Source organism: Mirounga angustirostris, unplaced genomic scaffold, assembly GCF_029215605.1.
Source record: "Mirounga angustirostris isolate CCGP_5_RB_7025 unplaced genomic scaffold, mMirAng1.0.hap1 SCAF_5, whole genome shotgun sequence".
NCBI classification, from domain to species: Eukaryota; Metazoa; Chordata; class Mammalia; order Carnivora; family Phocidae; genus Mirounga; species Mirounga angustirostris.
The window spans coordinates 159,537,796-159,549,864 of record NW_026991713.1 but is presented as its reverse complement, the minus strand read 5'-3'; the positions used below and the strand labels follow the sequence as shown (position 1 = coordinate 159,549,864).

The 12,069-nt window shown below is 46.1% G+C and overlaps 1 protein-coding gene across 7 annotated transcripts in view; it reads left to right on the top strand.

Moving 5' to 3' along the window:
* Nucleotides 1-12,069, top strand: part of LOC135364563 (thyroid receptor-interacting protein 11-like) — a 122,292-nt gene that overhangs the window by 89,124 nt on the left and 21,099 nt on the right. The window lies entirely within an intron of this gene.

Here is a 12,069-nt window from a genome sequence, read left to right as displayed (position 1 = left end):
TGACTCTCTAGGGGATAGTTTTTGTAATTTCTCTGTTCTTCTTTGCCTCAGTTTTCGATGCCCCCCTGTGTCTGCAGCCATCTAAACATTGTAGGGCAAGTTTGGGTTTGGAATTGCAGAGAGTACAGTGGTACCCAGCCCAGAGTGCACATCAGCAGAGCCTGTGGGGCTATTTAAAGAAAACAGAGATGTTCACGTCCTCCTCTACACTCACTGAGTCAGAGTCTTCTGGGATGGGCCCGGGGCTCTAAAGACCACGTATATTTGTCATCTGGTTGCATTTCATGAAAGCCTTTTTAGCACCGGGCTTTCCTTTATCTGAACAACATGCAAGAAGATTGGGAGAATCCATAAGTTAACGTTTGAGGACATTTTGCAGGGCTCTGTCCTTCCAAGTTCTGTGATACCGTGATGTGCATCTTCACTGTAGTGTGTTAAACCCTTAAACTTTGTCAGAAAGTCATGTGATTAATAACGTAGAGATTCCTTGCGTGAATCGTGGGCAGATCACTTTGTGCCTCAGTCCTGTGTTTGGAATGGGGATAAAAATGGTAGCCCACCTTTGGGATGTAAGGATTAAATGAGCAATAGATCCAAGGCAGTTAGCACCGGGTCTGACACAGAGTGAAGCCTTCCATAAATAATTCTTACTTCTTTTGCTTTCCCTCCATTATTTATTTATTTAAATACAGATTTTATTTACTTCTTTATCTTAGAGAGAGAGAGAGAGAGAGTGCATGCCCCTGGCGTGGGGCCAGAAGAGGAGGGAAAGGGGGGGGGAAAGAATCTCCAGCAGAATCCACACTGAGTGTGGAACCCAACTTGGAGCTCAGTCTCGGCACCCTCAGATCATGACCTGATGTGAAATCAGGAGTCGGACGCTGAACCAACTGGGCCACCGAGGCGCCCCTTGATTTCCCTCCATTCTGAATATTATTTGGTTCCAGCTATGTCCTAGCTGTGGGTTAGGCTGGTTCCTGCTGCCCTAGGTTACAGCCATAAAGCCCCTAAAATCGCACTAAGAAAGCCAGTTAGCCTCCCAGGACACCTAGGATTCCCTCCAGGAGAGGGAACCATCCCTTCCTCCCGTGACGGTGGTCAGCATCCTCCACAAAGGCCACTGGAAGCACAGCTGTCGTTAAACACAGTGGCTTCGTTACTCATCCTGAGGGGGAACCCACGTCATGGGGACTGTGGGGCTGATCCGTAAGAAAGAGGGTGTTAGAAAGAACTTACAGGATTTGGGCTTTGGGCGGATGTTTTTGGGAGTGTTCAAGGAAGCAGGGGTGTGCTCTGGTCTGGGTGCTGAGGCGAGGCGAGGCGAGACAGTTCTGGGATCGGGTAGCTCCATCAGTGTTTTCTAGAAGGAGGTGTGAAGAGCGTGACGGACGGTGTCATTCACAAGGAAGACACTCGCTGGTATCAGGCGGGAGAGAGGAGGATTGGCATTTGGGGGTGGGCACGACAAGCTGGTTTTTGTCTGTTTGGACAAAAGAGCAAGGGGTCCTCTTTGGTGTCCCTTCATCACCGGGGCCACGGCACCTCAAGCTGCTGTTCTGCGAGGTCATTTGCGTGCAACCGGAGAAGCACGTGGCGTCTCCTGGAGCGCCAGGCCCGCGGCGACCAGCCGTGCAGCCCGGCTCATGGTGCCAGGCCGCCTCCTCGATGTCAGCACTGCTCTTGCTTCTTTGCCAGTGGAGGGGGGAAGCCTTCAAAAGACAAATAGGTGTTTGCAGGGCAGAAGAAACTAGCCTGGCCGTGGAAGCCCAGGGCTGTGTCATCGGCACCTGACATTGGGCCAGGGAGCGGGGAGCAAGAGAGAATTCTGGGGAGGTTGTCAGAGAATGACTCGTGCGAGGACCAAGGGGTCAAGTGGGGGAGCTGACGTGCTCCGGGTTTTCGGACGGTCCCCAGGAGCCCCGTGGGAGATGCACTGCTGACAAAGAGCAGGTCTGTTCCCCTTTCCTTCCCTGTGGCCACAGCCCTGGCTCCGGTCCCTTCTCCTACCTGCTCTGTTGCAGCAGGTCCCTCTTGTTCTGCCTGCTTCTCATCCAGCTCCCTCTCCCATCCACGTGCTCCTGCTCTGGCCAGGGTGATCTTCTTGGAATCCCACATCTTCTCCTGTTACTGCGTTCCTTGAAACCTTTTGATTCCCCATCAGCCACAAGGTGAGAATCTGTACTGTGTGGCGACTCACTTTGCTTTTCCTGATCCTCTCACGGTTCCCTGGGTCTCCCGCTGCCAACTGGAAATCTGTATATCAATGTCTCTGAATTATGGCAAATCCATTCTTTCCAAAACTTCTCAAGATCCCCTTCCTGTATTCTCCTCCTCGCCACCCCCAGCCCCCCCCAACTCCGTGAATCGGGCCACTGTGTCCTTCAGTTCCCACGTGCAAAAGGGAGGAGTCCTCTTGGAACTCTGCTTTTACTTCCTTACCCCCTTGTGTGATCATTCTCCCAGACCTGTGATTTTATCTGCTAAACATCTCTGGAATCTACCTCCTTTTCTCCACCTCTGCTTTTGCCCTCTCATTCCGAGTTAAGGTCATTTGTGGTCTGCGCCATGGTTCTAGTCTGCTTACTGAGCTTCCAGGCGCTTCTACCGCCTCCAAATCCCTATCTCCCCCTGAAGCCAGAGGTTTGTGGAAGGCCCATTCGTTCATGTCACTGCCTAGTTTCCTGGCTTCTTGTTGCCGTTCGAGATAGACCCAAACGTTCCTTCTGTGTGTGCACGGCTGCTCCGTCCTTCTTCTCCAGTCTTGCTTCCCGCTCGCCTTCCCTGCTGTACTCGATCCGGTCATTCCTTCCAATGTGCCCTGTGCCCGCCGGCCTTGGGGCGGCTCGGCTGCTCCCTCTGCCCAAGATGCTCTTTCCCCCACCCGCCTTGCCTCACGAGCTCTCATCTTCCCTCAGATGACTGCAGCAGTCACTGCACATTCTTTATTGAACGCCTTCTCAGTTGCCAGAGGCTCGGTTCTTGTGCGCTTCCCGATGTGACCCAGACAGACCTCGGTGGAGCTGTTAGGAAGCCTTTCTTCCAGGGAGAGAAGCAGCCAGGAAACACAGAGGCAAGGAATCTGGCACATCAGGGGTCCTGGATGCTGTAGGAGCGTTGGAAGGGGTTGTCCTCTGAGCTGGGATGGCCAGGGACGGCCCCCTGAGGACAAGAGTGGGGAAAGCCTTGCAGGAGGTTGAGGGAGTGGGCCCTGTGCATGTCTGTGGGAACAGTGTCCCAGGCAGAGAGAAGGGCGAGTAGGAAGCCCTCCGTGGAGGGAGCTGGCCTGACTTGTTCCAGGAATGACAAGGCCAGAGTGAGGGAGAAGGGGAAGAGTAGCAGATAGGGTGTTAGGGACCTGGGATGGTGGCCACTGGGGGATTTTGAACTGAAGAATGAGGTGACCTGACTTGGGTTTTAATGGGATGAGTTCAGCTTCTCTGTTGAGAACAGCGAGGGGGGAAGCAGGGCGATGAGTTAGTAGGCTCCTGGAATATTCCAAGTCAGAGATGCTGCTGGCTTGGATCAGGATGGTAGGGGTGGAAGTGCTGAGAATCGATCCAGATTCTGGGTACGTGTTGAAGGGAGAGCTGATGGGATGTACTGACAGATGGGATGTGGGTGAGGCCGATGAGTCCAAGAAGGTGCCCAGCCTTCTGGCTCGTGTGAGATGCGGCTCCCTCCGGAGGCCCCTGACACCCTCGACAAGGTCCAGCCCCTTATCTGTTCTCTGTGCATCTCCTCTGGGGCAGTCAGTCCCGTTGCTCCGCAGACATCTCGTTTAATGTTTGTCTGCCCCGTGGGAATAGCGGTGCCGAGAGGGACCATGTGTGTCTCAGTGCCATGAGCCTTGTAGACCCCTAGTAAGTATTTCTGAGCCGGCCGAGTGATGAGGAACTGAATGGAGATGCTCATGGTTCTCTTTCCTGATGAGGGCTCCCAATTCCCATGTTCTGTTTCCCTGGTTTTGAGTGGTCTGTGTGTTTTAGAAACCAGGCCAGGGGCTGTAAGACGGAAATGGTATTGTGAGAATTGCAGAAGTTTCTCTGATGTCAGCCGCGTCGAAAAACGTCGCCCTCGACGTGCAAGTGGGTCAGAGGATCACCTCTTGGGAGAGGCAGCATTTTCTGGAGGGCCTAGGCCTTGCAGCTCACTGATGGCATCTTCCCGGCTCTGTCCAGAGTGCAGGGCTGGGATTTTGATCTGAAATATTCTGAAGGTGGGGGCTGCTGCTTTTCCTCCCCAGAGAAGACATGTCACTTGCGGATGAGAATATTCTGGTAAGGATAAATTAGCTGCCAAATTTGCCCATCAAGAAAGTCGAATAAATAATGGCTTTACTGGATTTGCGCTGCCTCCCCCCCATTTTTTCCAAAAGGGAACAAATTAATTTTTGAAAAGATCTGTGAAAAACAGTGGTCTCAGATCTAGAATACGAATTATTTTTCTTTTATGGTTAATTTTTTTTAAGGTTTTATTTTTAAGGGATCTCTCTGTACCTAACTTGGGGCTAGAGCTCATAACACCCAGATCAAGAGTCACATGCTCTTCCAACTGAGCCAGCAAGGTGCCCCTTCAGGGTTAACTTTTTAAATGACAAAAGTGAATACATATCCCCCACTCAGCCTCATTTGAATATAGTGTGCCTACAGGTTTTCATGCCTACAGTTTTTTAATGTCTGAATGTTTTTCCACAGTGGGGTTGTACTTTACGTGACGATTCTGTTTGTTATTTGGGTGGCTATGATTTTGCTATTAAGATAGGGCTGTGATGAACATCTTTGCATGTGTGTTTGAGTTTTCCCTCGAGATAGATTTCAGGGTAAAAACTTCTGCAAAATGATCCTCAGGAGTGGTTATGTCATTTTTGGTTCTCACCCATGGTAAATGAGATGCTAATCACAGAGTATTTCTCAGTCTTTTAAATTTTTTGTCAAGTGGCAGGGGAAAAATAATGCCTGTTTTCAATTTTTATCTCTCTCTCTATCTATAAATGTATGTTTTATATTTAAATTTAAATACGTATTTATTTTATATATATTTGAATTTATAGATGTAGCTCTATGTATTTATACACATACAAACATATTTCTAAAGATTTATTTGAGAGCGAACACGGGGGAAGGGCAGACGGAGACGGAGAGAGAGAATCTCAAGCCGATTGCCCACTGAGTGCAGAGCCTGAATGGGGCTGGATCCCACAACCCTAAGACCATGATCTGAGCCCAGATCAAGAGTCAGATGCTTAACCGATTGAGCCAGCCAAGTGCCCCTTACATTTATATTTTTATAATCACCTGTAATACTGAGCAATTTTAGTTGGTCCCTGTCACTGATACTTTTTTCACGGATACTTTTTTACATGAATCCTCGCTCGTTATCATTTTCCTGCTGGGTTGTTGTCTTTTTGTTTGGGTATTTATATTTTTCTTATTGATTTGTAGGAACTTTTTATAGGTCGGATAGTAGTCCTTTGCCTCTGTACTCGTTGCAGTATTTTCTCCCAAACGATTGTCTTTCGGTTTCGCTTGTACCATACATTTCAGGATACATTTCATTCTGAATCTCTGTGGTGCCCAATCTCATAGTCTAACTTTATAGCTTGTGGCTTTGGATAGTGCTTCAAAAGACCATTTTCAATCGCTGCATTTTCTTTTAGCACTTTTAGGGTTTGGGCTTCTGTTGCTTAGACCATTCATCTGTCTTTATTATTTTGTATGTTACAAGGTAGCACTTTTGTCCCTACACCATCTAGTGATGGTCTGTATCCCCCATGGATTTGAAAGAGCCCTTAAATGCTAAATTTTTATATATACTTTGACACAGACATGGGTATATCGTTCTTCACTTCCAGTTGGAATTGCTTTTTTCCTTTTGATGCCTGAACATTTTGCCTTGCGATATAACTTAGTTGTGAATTGATTGAGAGCGCCTATAGCTTGCTTCTAGAGTAAGAATAGGTTTGTACCGCTGAATAGCACCCTTTTCTTAGTTCATTTGAGCAGCTGTACTCTAGGAAGGAAGAAAAGAAAGGGACCCTGACAAAAAACATGTGTCTAAGCCTGTGAAAGCAATAGCTTTTTAGGTAGTCCTGCCATGTAGACTTCAACATACGTGTCATTGGCTGGAAGTCGTCATGTGGCCCTACCCCTAGCTGCAGGGACGTGGCGGGGGGGAGAATTTCTCACAGGGCAGATTAATACCTCGAACAAAATTGGGGCCCTCTTCGTAAGGAAGCAGGCGTAAGTGGATATTGAAAGGGGAACTCGGATTGGGGCACCTGGGTGGCTCTGTTGTTAAGCCTCTGCTTTCGGCTCAGGTCGTGATCCCAGGGTCCTGGGATCGAGCCCCGCATCGGGCTCCCTGCTCAGCGGGAAGCCTGCTTCTCCCTCTCCCACTGCCCCTGCTGTGTTCCCTCTCTAGCTGTCTCTCTCTCTCTGTCAAGTAAATAAATAAAATCTTTAAAAAAAAAAAAAAAAAGAAAGAAAGAAAGGGGAACTTGGTGGGTCAGCTCCATCTCTCATCTTTTTTTCTTTCCTTTAGAATTTCCCCAGGTAGGGGTGCCTGGGTGGTTCAGTCAGGTTGAACATCTGACTGTTGATCTCAGCTCAGGTCTCGATCTCAGGGTTGTGAGTTCAAGCTCCACATTGGGCTCCGTGCTGGGTGTGTTGCCTATTTAAAAAAAGAAACAAAGACAAGAATCTCCCCAGGTATTCTTCAGTGACAGAGGTGGGACGGCAGGGGAGAAAAGGAGATAATTTGTAAAATAAAATGCTCAGGTCTCATTGTTCAGCTTGATGAGCATTAAGAAATGTATACAGTTGACTCTTGAACAACATGGGTTGGAATTGCATGGGTCCACTTATAGGCAGATTTTTCGATAAATAGAATACAGTACTGTAAACATATTTTCTGTATGATTTTCTGAATATGTTCTTTAGTGTACTTTATTGAAGGAATACAATGTATAATAAATGTAACATACAAAATCTATGTTAATCAACCGTTTATGTTATCAGTAACGCTTCTGGTCGTCAGTAGGCAATTAGCAGGGAAGTTTTTGGGGAGTAAAAGTTAAATGACAATTTCGGACTGCACAGGGGTCAGCGCCCCTAACCCCTGGGTTGATCAAGGGCCAACTGTATATCTGTGCACCATCCCCGAAAACTGTATCTGAAACTCCAGAAGTTTCCTTTGTATGTCTTTCTAGTTAATCTCCTTACCTCCAGTGGTCATTTTCTGATTTCAGGATCTATGATAGAGTATAATTGCCTTTTCTTGTACGTCGTGTAAATGGAATCAAGCAGTATGTATCGTTTTGTCTTCTTTCACTCAGTGTGTTCTTTGCGATTTATCCATGTTGTGTGCACTTATCCAAGATACACAAAGCCAGATCCTACTACTTTAAGTGGTAAGGACAGATTTTAATCAGCAATGACTATTGTAGTCAGGAAAAGAGTCCAGCTTGAATGAAACTCAACCTTGATTTGTACAGAGGGTATTTTATGTTTTAAAGATTTTATTTATTTTTTGACACAGAGAGAGAGACAGCTAGAGAGGGAACACAAGCAGGGGGAGTGGGAGGAGGGAGAAGCAGGCTCCCTGCTCTGCAGGGAGCCCGATGTGGGGCTCAATCCCAGGACCCTGGGATCGTGACGTGAGCCAAAGGCGGAGGCTGAACAACTGAGCCACCCAGGCACCCCACCGAGGGCATTATAAAGAGAGGATGAGGGAGTCATGCCAGAGGTGAATTAAATCAGAGAAGTAAAAGATTACAAAAAGTGGGAAACGTGAAACCCCCTGGATTTACTCACTGGGAGACAGAGGCCAGACTTTTCATTGTTGGCTGAACAAACCATGGATGCCTTGAGTTTTCTCAGTAGGGACTAAGGGTGACTGGAGTCACCCTAGGGGTGGGGTCTTGAGCTGTTGTTAGGAAGTATGTTAGTGTTTGGGCGAGTCTGCATATGATAAGCCAAGGTTGAGGCCCCTTTGAGAAGAGGGCTCAGAGGAGTCAGGCTAGCGTTTGCTTAAGGAGAGAGTCTTTGTGAGTGTAAAATGGTGTGGTCCTTTGTATGTAGTGTGCATATACCACAATTTTTTCATCTGTTCATCTGATGATCAGGCATGTTGTTGTATCCAATTTTTTGGTCATTGTGAATAGGCTACAATAAACATTCTTAGAGCAGTCTTAAATTTCTCTTGAAATTGCTTAGTGGAATTGCTTAGTCACAGCGAAGGGATATATTGAACTGCTAGACTAATTTCCAAAGTGGTTTATCAGTTTACACTTCCCACCAGCAATACAGTAACACTCCAGTTGCTCAGCATCCTCGTGAACATTCTGTGTTGTCAGTGAGGGTGAAATAGCATCTCATTATGGTTTCACATTGCATTTCCCTGGTGAAGCATGATCTTAGGCACCTTTTCGTGTGTTTCTTGGGCATTCCGACATCTTTTGTGACCTGTCGAACGTTCAAGTCTTCTGCCCGTTTTTGTTGTTAATGTTGTTTTTGGTTTTGACTTATTGGAGTTTATTATATATTCTGAATAGGAATTCTTTGTCATACAGATGTATTTTAAAAATACATGTATAGGAAAATAAAAATTTTAAATACTTAGAGTAGCATCAAAGCACGTAAACTGGTTGGGGTGACTGGCTGGCCCAGTTGATGAATCATCTGTGTTTTGATCTCAGCTCAGGTCTTAAACTCAGGGTTGTGAGTTCAAGCCCTGCACTGGGCTCCATGCTGGGTGTGGAGCCTACTTACACAACAAAAACAACAACCAAAACAACCCCAAACTGGCTGGGAATAAGTCTCATGAAAGACATGAAACACCTTTACACAGAAAAGTAAAAAACTTTGTTGAGAGGAATTCAAGAAGACTGAAATAAATGGGAGCTCTGTTTTGTTCATACATCGGGGAAGATTTGATGTCCTGGAGATTTCTGTTCTCCACGCCTTGATTCATGCAAACAGTGCAATCCCAGTTAAATCCTAGCCATGTTTTTTAGAAGAAATGAACAAGTTGATTCTAAAATGTATATGGAAATGCAAAGGGTCTGGAATAGCCAAAAAAGTCTTCAAAAGAAGAACACAGTTGATGAACTTACACTGCTTCTTCTTGCTTAATTTTAAGACTTAGAGCAAAGCCACAGTAATCCAAGTCTTTGACACAAAGAGAGATCAATGAGCAGAGCAGAGAGTCCAAAAAATAGACCAAACGCAAGTACTGTCGACTGATTTTTGCCCAGAGTGTCCAGTCAGTTCAGTGGTGGAAAGGGAAGTCTTTTTAATGAATAATTCTGTGTGACCTGGACATTCAGGCGGAAAGAAAACGGACCTTGACCCCTCCCTCATTCTGACATACACACATTAATTTGGGATGAATCATAAGCCTAAATATGAAAGCGAGAACCAGCGGCGCCTGGGTGGCTCAGTCGCTTGAGTCCGACTCTTGATTTTGGCTGAGGTCATGATCTCGGGGTCATGAGATTGAGCTCCGTGTGAACCCTGTGTCAGGCTCCACGCTAAGCGAGGAGTCAGCTTGAGATTCTTTCCCTCTCCTGCTCCCCCCTGGGCGCGCTCTCTCTCAAATAAATAAATCTTAAAAAAGGAAAAAGCTAGAACCGTAAAACTTTTGTATGAAAACATGGGAAAATGTCTTGACAACCTTGAGGTAGACAAATGTTTTGTATGCAGAACACAAAAAGTTCTAATTAGAAAGGAAAAATAGATACACTAAGAAAACGAAGAGGCAAGACAGACTGGGAGAAAATATTCAGAATACGTGTTCTTAAATGTTTTATTTTTTCCAAAAGTACTTTAGCATTATTCAGATCCATGGTATCTTATTAGTGTATTCTTTATTAACTGTTTTTTTCTTTTTTCTTTTTTGTTTAAGTCAGATATGAGACATTGTACCGTGGGAAATTTCTGATTGGCTTCTCCCCCTTATTCACCCTCTGGTCAATGTTGGTTCCTTTTCCGTTCATGTCTTGCCCAGTGTTCAGGGACTCCTTGCAGTAGAGACAGTAGATTTTAGATCCTATTGATCCTTGTGAAGTAACTGGCAATTCGATGAAGCCAGAAAGCAATAGCAGTAGCTTCCTTTGGGAGGAAATGATAGCCTGTGAGTCTTAGTCAATTGAGGCCCAGTGTTGTTTTTTGTTTTTTTGTTTTAAGATTTTATTTATTTATTTATTTATTTATTTATTTATTTATTTATTTGAGAGAGCGAGACAGAGTGGAGGGGGGCAGGGGGAGAGGGACAAGCAGAATCTGCACTGAGCGTGGAGCCTGAACACGGGGTTCGATCTCAGGAACCTGAGGTCATGACCTGAGCCGAATCAAGCGTCAGACACTTAAACGCCTGAGCCGCCTAGGCACCCCTGTTTTTCGTGTTTTTTTGTCTTTTGTTTTTGTTTTGTTTTTCTTAGGTGATTAAACACTTAAGGCCTTGCGGATCTGCTGAGGAAAGCAACAGCGCTCACAAGAAGGGAAACAAACTCAAAGTCTGTGTAGGTACAAAGTCTGTTGCGCGTAAGACTTTGCTTCCTGCCTTCCATTTATAAGCAAGAATAAACGCAACAGGAAATAGGAACCCAAAACTGAGACTAAAGGACGTAAAAGAACAACAATAAAATTAAAAATGAGAGGTAGAGCATATCTTCAAGGCCCGTATGCAGCATGCAGTTAAAATTCCCAACTTGAAAACCGATGCTGAGAGTATTGGATTGAGTCTTGCAATTGCAGATATATACATTGTAGGTACATATATATGTACATACAGGGCACCGCATATCTATCTATCTATCTATCTATCTATCTATCTATCTATCTATCTATCTATCTATCTACATGCACTGTGTATCCCTACAGAAGCAGACACACATACACACCGACACCATATCAGCAACTGAAGTGTTGGGGGAGGGATGGAAGTCCAAGTGGGTAAGTAGGTTTGCAAAGCAATGGAATTAAGTTTCCTCCGAGGTTGCACAGCTTGAGGAAACAACCTCGACCTCTGTCTGTAAGCGGTGCCTTCCACAGAGGGTGCTTCTGAGGGCTGTACGTGTTCCTGTTTGTCCAGCGTGTGGAATAATGCCTGGCATTGTAGCCAGCACTCATGAGTGTTGATGAGAAGTGAAATGAAGCAGCCCCAGCCTGGACCCTCACTGGCTGGAAGAGCGGGGAGGGCCCCTTCCCATTCCCTCCGGTGGAGGGCATGTCACACCTTTCCTAGCAAGTTCCCACCGTTGCAGGGGACGCTCCTGCCGAAGGGGCCAAGTCAGTCAGTGCTTCTTGAATGAACTGGTGGCTGCAGCAGATCAGTGTTTCCCACGGGAGGAATGGGAGATGACTTGAGGTGGCACCCAGATAGAAGTTTTACATTTTAATAGGTATTTATTACAGGGTGTGTTAGAAGAAAATATTAGGTAGCACGTCAGACCTGGGTACTAAAAAGAAGTGAAAATTGCAGGGAACACTGGATTGAATAAACCCTGAGAAAAGGTCTTTCTAAATATGGGATCTTTTTTTTCCTTCTTTAAAGATTTTATTTCTTTATTTTGACAGAGACAGTGAGAGCGGGAACACAAGCAGGGGGAGTGGGAGAGGGAGAAGCAGGCTTCCCGCTGAGCGGGGAGCCCGACGCGGGCCTCGATCCCAGGACCCTGGGATCATGACCTGAGTCGAAGGCAGACACTTAACGACTAAGCCACCCAGGCGCCCCTAAATATGACATCTTAAGTCAAGCAGAGAAAGTCACTTATCATATGGTTTTACTTACTTGTGGAACATAAGGAATTGCGTGGACGACTTTAGGAGAAGGAAGGGAAAAATGAAGGGGGCGAGATCGGAGGGGGAGACTAACCATGAGAGACTATGGACTCTGAGAAGCAAACAGAGGGTGTTAGAGGGGAGGGATGTGGGGCGATGCGTTAGCCCGGTGATGGGTATTAAGGAGGGCACGTATTGCATGGAGCCCTGGGTGTTATACGCAAACAATGAATCATGGAACAACTACATGAAAAACTAACCGATGTACTGTATGGTGACCAGCATAGCA